The sequence below is a fragment of the Ambystoma mexicanum genome (genome assembly GCF_040938575.1).
Source record: "Ambystoma mexicanum isolate Mex_15411 chromosome 12 unlocalized genomic scaffold, UKY_AmexF1_1 Mex_chr12_unloc.2, whole genome shotgun sequence".
Taxonomy (NCBI): domain Eukaryota; kingdom Metazoa; phylum Chordata; class Amphibia; order Caudata; family Ambystomatidae; genus Ambystoma; species Ambystoma mexicanum.
Genome location: NW_027182323.1, coordinates 8,684,176 through 8,697,422, shown reverse-complemented (window position 1 = coordinate 8,697,422; position 13,247 = coordinate 8,684,176). Strand labels below are relative to the sequence as shown.

General features: G+C 43.5%; 1 non-coding gene across 1 annotated transcript; it reads left to right on the top strand.

Annotated features, from left to right (window-relative positions):
• Window positions 1-8,916: 8,916 nt before the first annotated feature.
• TRNAY-AUA (transfer RNA tyrosine (anticodon AUA)) lies at window positions 8,917-9,002 on the top strand. The gene is given in 2 exon segments: window positions 8,917-8,953; window positions 8,967-9,002. It is a non-coding gene; the product is annotated as a tRNA-Tyr (tRNA).
• Window positions 9,003-13,247: the final 4,245 nt, after the last annotated feature.

Sequence of the window (13,247 nt, the reverse complement as noted above, 5' to 3'; positions counted from 1 at the left end):
ATGTCCGAGACCCTTTTGCACGATATTAAGCAGAGCAGGGTAGTCAGATTAGCCCACAGAGCCTTCCTGGACAGACCGCCATTATCCGGCTAGAACTCAAACAATCTCAACACCCCACTAACGTCCCAAAGATGGTAATATCTCAGAGCCGGTGGTATCATACTTTTTATTCCTTTGAGTACTCTACACGCCAGTGGATGTTCGCCCAAGGGGTGACTTTCTACGTTTTCATGCCCTACCGAAATCGCTGAACGATATGTGTAAATAGTCCAGTATACTCTACCCTGAGCTGCCTGATTGACCAGGAATTTCACCACATCGACTACATCTGTTTGAACAGGATGTATTTCCCTCTCCATGCACCATTTACTCCACTTATCCCAAGCACCTCTGTAGGCCTTCTTGGTTTTGGGAGCCCAGGATTCTCTGATGAATTTCTAAGCCTCTCCTGAAAGTCCTGGTTTTGCCCAAGATCCCCCGAAATCGCCCACGCCACCAGGGTCGCCCCTTCCTTGTCCCAGTACTATCAAAGGTAAAATGTGGGCAAATGAGTGGAGAGGTTCTACAATAGACCATAAAGCCAGAGGAGGATTAGGTTGGTCGAAGACAAGGAGATCACGAGAAACAGCTCTTTGTTCAAACACCTGGTCGAGAGAGAGGACTGTGAATCACCTCCGCCGGAACTAGAACCAGATCTGCAGCACCGGGAGCCTCGGGACAACCTTTGGGTCCCGCCCAGTGGAGGTGCAGCTCGAGGTGGACTGTTGGGTAACCCGCTAGGAGGTAGTGGCACCAGTGAAATGGGCACCAGACCCCAACAAGTAACAAGGAAGCCGCTGGGTCGAAGAGTGCTGATTCAGAGTTTTGAACATTTGTCCAGGGGTGGTGTTACGATCCCCTGTGCTTTTAAGCCCAAGGCCCCCTGTTGGGGGCGTGTTAAGTGTGACATTGGGTTAGTGAGAGGAGGACTGGCGAAAGGAAGCCAGTTCAATGTTAGCAGTTAAAAAGATAGTTGTTGCAATCTCCTCTCCGACTGTGCGTCCTTTTTGTACTACGCAGGTACAATGGTTCAGAATATATTATGAACTCAAATTACGTAAGATTTACATTCAACATTGTATAGCTTTGCAGTGGGCATTTAGTGTTTCAGCAGCTTGCTGGCCGGCGAGTCTGTTAATCGGCGGCTATTAAGCCCCACCTGTATCAACTGTTACTTCATTATGCCATTTTAATAGAAACATAGGCAATACAAGAAATCCGAAGACAGCAGTATACAGCTATATTTGCAGGATGTATCTTAGTCACTTTCACTCTCAATTTTCTCTTAAAATGTTTCCCTTTTTCACTTACCAAATATAGAAAGGGCCAGGGATTTGTTTAGAGGTACATTTTACTGTATATTGCTTTGAGAAATAGATTTATAAAACAGAAGGAACAACATTCTGTGATGAGATACAAAAATATGCTATTGATAGTGTACAAAGCCAGGAGCCTTCGATAGCTCAGTTGGTAGAGCAGAGGACTGTAGTGGAAATTCAAATTCAGATATTCTTAGGTCGCTGGTTCAAATCCGGCTCTAAGGACATTTTTTTTTTGGTAGCATTTTAAGAATTACCAAATTCTTATACCAACAGAACAGGGTGCTTTACGTGGAGGGAGGGGTGCTGGGGTAGTAGAAGTACCGAGAGAATCAGAAGAGACATGATGTGTTTCCTGTGGACGTGGCAGCCATTTTGTATTATGTGTAGGGAGGTCGCCAGTAACTCGTGCAGAAATACAGCTGGGCTCCAATTGATAAAAAAAACCCTGTTCTCTGGAAATGAAGTACCCCCTATAAATACAAACACGTTATTTTGTATGCTTATTTCATGAAAAACATCGCAGATTAAACAGAAAAAACACGTTCCTAGCGCAGGCAGGCTGCCTGGGGTTTCAAAGGATGAGGCTCGGTCCCGCGTAAAAGAGTTAGCATTCTGCATTTATGTACTGGGAAAAGAGCGACTGAGAAAGAACCAAGCAATCCCAATGTTTGTTGTATTGTAATACATACCTTACAAGCCACGATTCCAGTGTGGGTGAAATGAGCAAAAAAGGAATGGGTTAAACACAGAGAGCTACGTAGCCAGGTTCCACGGATCATGCATTAATCCTTTATTCAGGAAGGCACTATTGTGCTTCGCGGATGTTGCTCGGAGGTGGAGGGCATGACTTGTGGCAATGAGGTCGCGGGTTGAACCCCCCGCATTTCTAAGTGGCTTTTTTTTTTGTAATGTGAAAGTTTTCGTATTTAAAAAATCGCAGAAATACACAGCAGATCATCTATATATCCACCACAGCTTAATATCAAATATGTTATTGCAATTTTTATTAAATGTAGTCAGTGTTTGAAGGTGCATTGTTTTAAACACTTGATGTCAGAATAAGTATGCTTTTCTATCTTGTATTGTTTACAAATGTTAGACCGACAGGTGAATGTTTGGAGAGTAATGGGTGGATTGGGGGTTGGGGGGATAGAGTAATAGTGCAGTCATGGCAGGTAAGTGACAGGCTTGTAAACACTATGAAAACGCAGGACTGAAATACCACTATGTTTTTTGCGGGATGGCTTGAAATCTGCACAAATTACACAATAAATACAGATTTTCAATGCATTCGTAATAGAAAGACATGATTCTATTAAAGTCATGGAGGCGAAAGATTATGCTCAACTCTTTACTTCTCGAGCAGCCAACAACTTTAAAAAACACAACCATAAAAAGAAACAGCTAAAACTACAAATCCTATGAATTTTAGCGATATATGAGTTTGTATTTAATTGGTTCTTCTTTTATGTGACTTCTTGTAACCAATCATACACTAAAGTCCAGTATAACATCGTCTGCCTTCCTTCGGCCTCTTTCTTTCGCTGATCCATAACTGCGTCCCAACCAGTTAACGCTGGAAACCTCCACCACGTCTCTTTTACTCCTCATGTACTTGACGTCTTGGGTTCTGTACCTGCCAATTCACAAACAGCACCAATGAAAAACTCCACTATAAACTGGGTGGGCAATCGCAAAAGAACATGTCAGAAATTAAATTCCAAACTTCCTTATAATCAGTAATTCCGATCACAGTCATTCCAGTCTATTTACGCAATTGATAGGGTGGGATAATCCTTTGCCTCAGTATCTTTAATAGAATCATGACTTTCTATTACAAATGTATTGAAAATCAGTATTCTATGTCAAGACGGATAGGCTCGGATTATGCTTGTTCCAAGCTTACTCACTACCAACGTAGTCACCTGGCCGATTGGTCTAAAATAAAAGTTCTTAAAAGTCGACTTGTTGGACCAAACCCCTGCCTTCAAAATGTCCGCTAGGCATGCCCCCATTCTGAATGCTGTGGATGCCATGGCACCCCTAACCGAATGTGCTCCGAAATGACTTGTACCTACGCCAGCTTGGCTCATGCACCACTTCACCCATCTTGCCAAGGTAGCTGTCCAAACTGCCATAAAGGGTTTCCTTATCACAATTGTGATTCCACTGTGGACCTGAACTGTGTTGAGTTACTTTCATACAGCTTCAAACCACTGACTGGACATAATTTGGGCCCTTCTGGAAATTCTGCATAATCGACTGTCCTGATCCCTGTGTTAGTTCTCTTTGTTATATGAAAGGGAACGCCTGTCGGCGAAAACAATTTCCAGTCCACTTCCTGAGCCCTGATGTCCGAGACCCTTTTGCACGATATTAAGCAGAGCAGGGTAGTCAGATTAGCCCACAGAGCCTTCCTGGACAGACCGCCATTATCCGGCTAGGACTCAAACAATCTCAACACCCCACTAACGTCCCAAAGAAGGTAATATCTCAGAGCCGGTGGTATCATACTTTTTATTCCTTTGAGTACTCTACACGCCAGTGGATGTTCGCCCAAGGGGTGACTTTCTACGTTTTCATGCCCTACCGAAATCGCTGAACGATATGTGTAAATAGTCCAGTATACTCTACCCTGAGCTGCCTGATTGACCAGGAATTTCACCACATCGACTACATCTGTTTGAACAGGATGTATTTCCCTCTCCATGCACCATTTACTCCACTTATCCCAAGCACCTCTGTAGGCCTTCTTGGTTTTGGGAGCCCAGGATTCTCTGATGAATTTCTAAGCCTCTCCTGAAAGTCCTGGTTTTGCCCAAGATCCCCCGAAATCGCCCACGCCACCAGGGTCGCCCCTTCCTTGTCCCAGTACTATCAAAGGTAAAATGTGGGCAAATGAGTGGAGAGGTTCTACAATAGATCATAAAGCCAGAGGAGGATTAGGTTGGTCGAAGACAAGGAGATCACGAGAAACAGCTCTTTGTTCAAACACCTGGTCGAGAGAGAGGACTGTGAATCACCTCCGCCGGAACTAGAACCAGATCTGCAGCACCGGGAGCCTCAGGACAACCTTTGGGTCCCGCCCAGTGGAGGTGCAGCTCGAGGTGGACTGTTGGGTAACCCGCTAGGAGGTAGTGGCATCAGTGAAATGGGCACCAGACCCCAACAAGTAACAAGGAAGCCGCTGGGTCGAAGAGTGCTGATTCAGAGTTTTGAACATTTGTCCAGGGGTGGTGTTACGATCCCCTGTGCTTTTAAGCCCAAGGCCCCCTGTTGGGGGCGTGTTAAGTGTGACATTGGGTTAGTGAGAGGAGGACTGGCGAAAGGAAGCCAGTTCAATGTTAGCAGTTAAAAAGATAGTTGTTGCAATCTCCTCTCCGACTGTGCGTCCTTTTTGTACTACGCAGGTACAATGGTTCAGAATATATTATGAACTCAAATTACGTAAGATTTACATTCAACATTGTATAGCTTTGCAGTGGGCATTTAGTGTTTCAGCAGCTTGCTGGCTGGCGAGTCTGTTAATCGGCGGCTATTAAGCCCCACCTGTATCAACTGTTACTTCATTATGCCATTTTAATAGAAACATAGGCAATACAAGAAATCCGAAGACAGCAGTATACAGCTATATTTGCAGGATGTATCTTAGTCACTTTCACTCTCAATTTTCTCTTAAAATGTTTCCCTTTTTCACTTATCAAATATAGAAAGGGCCAGGGATTTGTTTAGAGGTACATTTTACTGTATATTGCTTTGAGAAATAGATTTATAAAACAGAAGGAACAACATTCTGTGATGAGATACAAAAATATGCTATTGATAGTGTACAAAGCCAGGAGCCTTCGATAGCTCAGTTGGTAGAGCAGAGGACTGTAGTGGAAATTCAAATTCAGATATTCTTAGGTCGCTGGTTCAAATCCGGCTCTAAGGACATTTTTTTTTTGGTAGCATTTTAAGAATTACCAAATTCTTATACCAACAGAACAGGGTGCTTTACGTGGAGGGAGGGGTGCTGGGGTAGTAGAAGTACCGAGAGAATCAGAAGAGACATGATGTGTTTCCTGTGGACGTGGCAGCCATTTTGTATTATGTGTAGGGAGGTCGCCAGTAACTCGTGCAGAAATACAGCTGGGCTCCAATTGATAAAAAAAAACCCTGTTCTCTGGAAATGAAGTACCCCCTATAAATACAAACACGTTATTTTGTATGCTTATTTCATGAAAAACATCGCAGATTAAACAGAAAAAACACGTTCCTAGCGCAGGCAGGCTGCCTGGGGTTTCAAAGGATGAGGCTCGGTCCCGCGTAAAAGAGTTAGCATTCTGCATTTATGTACTGGGAAAAGAGCGACTGAGAAAGAACCAAGCAATCCCAATGTTTGCTGTATTGTAATACATACCTTATAAGCCACGATTCCAGTGTGGGTGAAATGAGCAAAAAAGGAATGGGTTAAACACAGAGAGCTACGTAGCCTGGTTCCACGGATCATGCATTAATCCTTTATTCAGGAAGACACTATTATGCATCGTGGATGTTGCTCGGAGGTGGAGGGCATGACTTGTGGCAATGAGGTCGCGGGTTGAACCCCCCGCATTTCTAAGTGGCTTTTTTTTTTGTAATGTGAAAGTTTTCGTATTTAAAAAATCGCAGAAATACACAGCAGATCATCTATATATCCACCACAGCTTAATATCAAATATGTTATTGCAATTTTTATTAAATGTAGTCAGTGTTTGAAGGTGCATTGTTTTAAACACTTGATGTCAGAATAAGTATGCTTTTCTATCTTGTATTGTTTACAAATGTTAGACCGACAGGTGAATGTTTGGAGAGTAATGGGTGGATTGGGGGTTGGGGGGATAGAGTAATAGTGCAGTCATGGCAGGTAAGTGACAGGCTTGTAAACACTATGAAAACGCAGGACTGAAATACCACTATGTTTTTTGCGGGATGGCTTGAAATCTGCACAAATTACACAATAAATACAGATTTTCAATGCATTCGTAATAGAAAGACATGATTCTATTAAAGTCATGGAGGCGAAAGATTATGCTCAACTCTTTACTTCTCGAGCAGCCAACAACTTTAAAAAACACAACCATAAAAAGAAACAGCTAAAACTACAAATCCTATGAATTTTAGCGATATATGAGTTTGTATTTAATTGGTTCTTCTTTTATGTGACTTCTTGTAACCAATCATACACTAAAGTCCAGTATAACATCGTCTGCCTTCCTTCGGCCTCTTTCTTTCGCTGATCCATAACTGCGTCCCAACCAGTTAACGCTGGAAACCTCCACCACGTCTCTTTTACTCCTCATGTACTTGACGTCTTGGGTTCTGTACCTGCCAATTCACAAACAGCACCAATGAAAAACTCCACTATAAACTGGGTGGGCAATCGCAAAAGAACATGTCAGAAATTAAATTCCAAACTTCCTTATAATCAGTAATTCCGATCACAGTCATTCCAGTCTATTTACGCAATTGATAGGGTGGGATAATCCTTTGCCTCAGTATCTTTAATAGAATCATGACTTTCTATTACAAATGTATTGAAAATCAGTATTCTATGTCAAGACGGATAGGCTCGGATTATGCTTGTTCCAAGCTTACTCACTACCAACGTAGTCACCTGGCCGATTGGTCTAAAATAAAAGTTCTTAAAAGTCGACTTGTTGGACCAAACCCCTGCCTTCAAAATGTCCGCTAGGCATGCCCCCATTCTGAATGCTGTGGATGCCATGGCACCCCTAACCGAATGTGCTCCGAAATGACTTGTACCTACGCCAGCTTGGCTCATGCACCACTTCACCCATCTTGCCAAGGTAGCTGTCCAAACTGCCATAAAGGGTTTCCTTATCACAATTGTGATTCCACTGTGGACCTGAACTGTGTTGAGTTACTTTCATACAGCTTCAAACCACTGACTGGACATAATTTGGGCCCTTCTGGAAATTCTGCATAATCGACTGTCCTGATCCCTGTGTTAGTTCTCTTTGTTATATGAAAGGGAACGCCTGTCGGCGAAAACAATTTCCAGTCCACTTCCTGAGCCCTGATGTCCGAGACCCTTTTGCACGATATTAAGCAGAGCAGGGTAGTCAGATTAGCCCACAGAGCCTTCCTGGACAGACCGCCATTATCCGGCTAGGACTCAAACAATCTCAACACCCCACTAACGTCCCAAAGAAGGTAATATCTCAGAGCCGGTGGTATCATACTTTTTATTCCTTTGAGTACTCTACACGCCAGTGGATGTTCGCCCAAGGGGTGACTTTCTACGTTTTCATGCCCTACCGAAATCGCTGAACGATATGTGTAAATAGTCCAGTATACTCTACCCTGAGCTGCCTGATTGACCAGGAATTTCACCACATCGACTACATCTGTTTGAACAGGATGTATTTCCCTCTCCATGCACCATTTACTCCACTTATCCCAAGCACCTCTGTAGGCCTTCTTGGTTTTGGGAGCCCAGGATTCTCTGATGAATTTCTAAGCCTCTCCTGAAAGTCCTGGTTTTGCCCAAGATCCCCCGAAATCGCCCACGCCACCAGGGTCGCCCCTTCCTTGTCCCAGTACTATCAAAGGTAAAATGTGGGCAAATGAGTGGAGAGGTTCTACAATAGATCATAAAGCCAGAGGAGGATTAGGTTGGTCGAAGACAAGGAGATCACGAGAAACAGCTCTTTGTTCAAACACCTGGTCGAGAGAGAGGACTGTGAATCACCTCCGCCGGAACTAGAACCAGATCTGCAGCACCGGGAGCCTCAGGACAACCTTTGGGTCCCGCCCAGTGGAGGTGCAGCTCGAGGTGGACTGTTGGGTAACCCGCTAGGAGGTAGTGGCATCAGTGAAATGGGCACCAGACCCCAACAAGTAACAAGGAAGCCGCTGGGTCGAAGAGTGCTGATTCAGAGTTTTGAACATTTGTCCAGGGGTGGTGTTACGATCCCCTGTGCTTTTAAGCCCAAGGCCCCCTGTTGGGGGCGTGTTAAGTGTGACATTGGGTTAGTGAGAGGAGGACTGGCGAAAGGAAGCCAGTTCAATGTTAGCAGTTAAAAAGATAGTTGTTGCAATCTCCTCTCCGACTGTGCGTCCTTTTTGTACTACGCAGGTACAATGGTTCAGAATATATTATGAACTCAAATTACGTAAGATTTACATTCAACATTGTATAGCTTTGCAGTGGGCATTTAGTGTTTCAGCAGCTTGCTGGCTGGCGAGTCTGTTAATCGGCGGCTATTAAGCCCCACCTGTATCAACTGTTACTTCATTATGCCATTTTAATAGAAACATAGGCAATACAAGAAATCCGAAGACAGCAGTATACAGCTATATTTGCAGGATGTATTTTAGTCACTTTCACTCTCAATTTTCTCTTAAAATGTTTCCCTTTTTCACTTATCAAATATAGAAAGGGCCAGGGATTTGTTTAGAGGTACATTTTACTGTATATTGCTTTGAGAAATAGATTTATAAAACAGAAGGAACAACATTCTGTGATGAGATACAAAAATATGCTATTGATAGCGCTAAAAACCAGGAGCCTTCGATAGCTCCGTTGGTAGAGCGGAGGACTATAGTGGAAATTCGGATATCCTTAGGTCGCTGGTTCAAATCCGGCTCGAAGGACATTTTTTTTTTTTTGGTAGCATTTTAAGAATTACCAAATTCTTATACCAACAGAACAGGGTGCTTTACGTGGAGGGAGGGGTGCTGGGGTAGTAGAAGTACTGAGAGAATCAGAAGAGACATGATGTGTTTCCTGTGGACGTGGCAGCCATTTTGTATTATGTGTAGGGAGGTCGCCAGTAACTCGTGCAGAAATACAGCTGGGCTCCTATTGATAAAAAAAACCCTGTTCTCTGGAAATGAAGTACCCCCTATAAATACAAACACGTTATTTTGTATGCTTATTTCATGAAAAACATCGCAGATTAAACAGAAAAAACATGTTCCCAGCGCAGGCAGGCTGCCTGGGGTTTCAAAGGATGAGGCTCGGTCCCGCGTAAAAGAGTTAGCATTCTGCATTTATGTACTGGGAAAAGAGCGACTGGGAAAGAACCAAGCAATCCCAATGTTTGTTGTATTGTAATACATAACTTACAAGCCACGATTCCAGTGTGGGTGAAATGAGCAAAAAAGGAATGGGTTAAACACAGAGAGCTACGTAGCCTGGTTCCACGGATCATGCATTAATCCTTTATTCAGGAAGGCACTATTATGCATCGTGGATGTTGCTCGGAGGTGGAGGGCATGACTTGTGGCAATGAGGTCGCGGGTTGAACCCCCCGCATTTCTAAGTGGCTTTTTTTTTTGGAATGTGAAAGTTTTCGTATTTAAAAAATCGCAGAAATACACAGCAGATCATCTATATATCCACCACAGCTTAATATCAAATATGTTATTGCAATTTTTATTAAATGTAGTCAGTGTTTGAAGGTGCATTGTTTTAAACACTTGATGTCAGAATAAGTATGCTTTTCTATCTTGTATTGTTTACAAATGTTAGACCGACAGGTGAATGTTTGGAGAGTAATGGGTGGATTGGGGGTTGGGGGGATAGAGTAATAGTGGAGTCATGGCAGGTAAGTGACAGGCTTGTAAACACTATGAAAACGCAGGACTGAAATACCACTATGTTTTTTGCTGGATGGCTTGAAATCTGCACAAATTACACAATAAATACAGATTTTCAATGCATTCGTAATAGAAAGACATGATTCTATTAAAGTCATGGAGGCGAAAGATTATGCTCAACTCTTTACTTCTCGAGCAGCCAACAACTTTAAAAAACACAACCATAAAAAGAAACAGCTAAAACTACAAATCCCATGAATTTTAGCGATATATGAGTTTGTATTTAATTGGTTCTTCTTTTATGTGACTTCTTGTAACCAATCATACACTAAAGTCCAGTATAACATCGTCTGCCTTCCTTCGGCCTTTCTTTCGCTGATCCATAACTGCGTCCCAACCAGTTAACGCTGGAAACCTCCACCACGTCTCTTTTACTCCTCATGTACTTGACGTCTTGGGTTCTGTGCCTGCCAATTCACAAACAGCACCAATGAAAAACTCCACTATAAACTGGGTGGGCAATCGCAAAAGAACATGTCAGAAATTAAATTCCAAACTTCCTTATAATCAGTAATTCCGATCACAGTCATTCCAGTCTATTTACGCAATTGATAGGGTGGGATGATCCTTTGCCTCAGTATCTTTAATAGAATCATGACTTTCTATTACAAATGTATTGAAAATCAGTATTCTATGTCAAGACGGGTAGGCTCGGATTATGCTTGTTCCAAGCTTACTCACTACCAACGTAGTCACCTGGCCGATTGGTCTAAAATAAAAGTTCTTAAAAGTCGACTTGTTGGACCAAACCCCTGCCTTCAAAATGTCCGCTAGGCATGCCTCCATTCTGAATGCTGTGGATGCCATGGCACCCCTAACCGAATGTGCTCCGAAATGACTTGTACCTACGCCAGCTTGGCTCATGCACCACTTCACCCATCTTGCCAAGGTAGCTGTCCAAACTGCCATAAAGGGTTTCCTTATCACAATTGGGATTCCACTGTGGACCTGAACTGTGTTGAGTTACTTTCATACAGCTTCAAACCACTGACTGGACATAATTTGGGCCCTTCTGGAAATGCTGCATAATCGACTGTCCTGATCCCTGTGTTAGTTCTCTTTGTTATATGAAAGGGAACGCCTGTCGGCGAATACAATTTCCAGTCCACTTCCTGAGCCCTGATGTCCGAGACCCTTTTGCACGATATTAAGCAGAGCAGGGTAGTCAGATTAGCCCACAGAGCCTTCCTGGACAGACCGCCATTATCCGGCCAGGACTCAAACAATCTCAACACCCCACTAACGTCCCAAAGACGGTGATATCTCAGAGCCGGTGGTATCATACTTTTTATTCCTTTGAGTACTCTACACGCCAGTGGATGTTCGCCCAAGGGGTGACTTTCTACGTTTTCATGCCCTACCGAAATCGCTGAACGATATGTGTAAATAGTCCAGTATACTCTACCCTGAGCTGCCTGATTGACCAGGAATTTCACCACATCGACTACATCTGTTTGAACAGGATGTATTTCCCTCTCCATGCACCATTTACTCCACTTATCCCAAGCACCTCTGTAGGCCTTCTTGGTTTTGGGAGCCCAGGATTCTCTGATGAATTTCTAAGCCTCTCCCGAAAGTCCTGGTTTTGCCCAAGATCCCCCGAAATCGCCCACGCCACCAGGGTCGCCCCTTCCTTGTCCCAGTACTATCAAAGGTAAAATGTGGGCAAATGAGTGGAGAGGTTCTACAATAGACCATAAAGCCAGAGAAGGATTAGGTTGGTCGAAGACAAGGAGATCACGAGAAACAGCTCTTTGTTCAAACACCTGGTCGAGAGAGAGGACTGTGAATCACCTCCGCCGGACTAGAACCAGATCTGCAGCACCGGGAGCCTCGGGACAACCTTTGGGTCCCGCCCAGTGGAGGTGCAGCTCGAGGTGGACTGTTGGGTAACCCGCTAGGAGGTAGTGGCACCAGTGAAATGGGCACCAGACCCCAACAAGTAACAAGGAAGCCGCTGGGTCGAAGAGTGCTGATTCAGAGTTTTGAACATTTGTCCAGGGGTGGTGTTACGATCCCCTGTGCTTTTAAGCCCAAGGCCCCCTGTTGGGGGCGTGTTAAGTGTGACATTGGGTTAGTGAGAGGAGGACTGGCGAAAGGAAGCCAGTTCAATGTTAGCAGTTAAAAAGATAGTTGTTGCAATCTCCTCTCCGACTGTGCGTCCTTTTTGTACTACGCAGGTACAATGGTTCAGAATATATTATGAACTCAAATTACGTAAGATTTACATTCAACATTGTATAGCTTTGCAGTGGGCATTTAGTGTTTCAGCAGCTTGCTGGCCGGCGAGTCTGTTAATCGGCGGCTATTAAGCCCCATCTGTATCAACTGTTACTTCATTATGCCATTTTAATAGAAACATAGGCAATACAAGAAATCCGAAGACAGCAGTATACAGCTATATTTGCAGGATGTATCTTAGTCACTTTCACTCTCAATTTTCTCTTAAAATGTTTCCCTTTTTCACTTACCAAATATAGAAAGGGCCAGGGATTTGTTTAGAGGTACATTTTACTGTATATTGCTTTGAGAAATAGATTTATAAAACAGAAGGAACAACATTCTGTGATGAGATACAAAAATATGCTATTGATAGTGTACAAAGCCAGGAGCCTTCGATAGCTCAGTTGGTAGAGCAGAGGACTGTAGTGGAAATTCAAATTCAGATATTCTTAGGTCGCTGGTTCAAATCCGGCTCTAAGGACATTTTTTTTTTGGTAGCATTTTAAGAATTACCAAATTCTTATACCAACAGAACAGGGTGCTTTACGTGGAGGGAGGGGTGCTGGGGTAGTAGAAGTACCGAGAGAATCAGAAGAGACATGATGTGTTTCCTGTGGACGTGGCAGCCATTTTGTATTATGTGTAGGGAGGTCGCCAGTAACTCGTGCAGAAATACAGCTGGGCTCCAATTGATAAAAAAAAACCCTGTTCTCTGGAAATGAAGTACCCCCTATAAATACAAACACGTTATTTTGTATGCTTATTTCATGAAAAACATCGCAGATTAAACAGAAAAAACACGTTCCTAGCGCAGGCAGGCTGCCTGGGGTTTCAAAGGATGAGGCTCGGTCCCGCGTAAAAGAGTTAGCATTCTGCATTTATGTACTGGGAAAAGAGCGACTGAGAAAGAACCAAGCAATCCCAATGTTTGCTGTATTGTAATACATACCTTATAAGCCACGATTCCAGTGTGGGTGAAATGAGCAAAAAAGGAATGGGTTAAACACAGAGAGC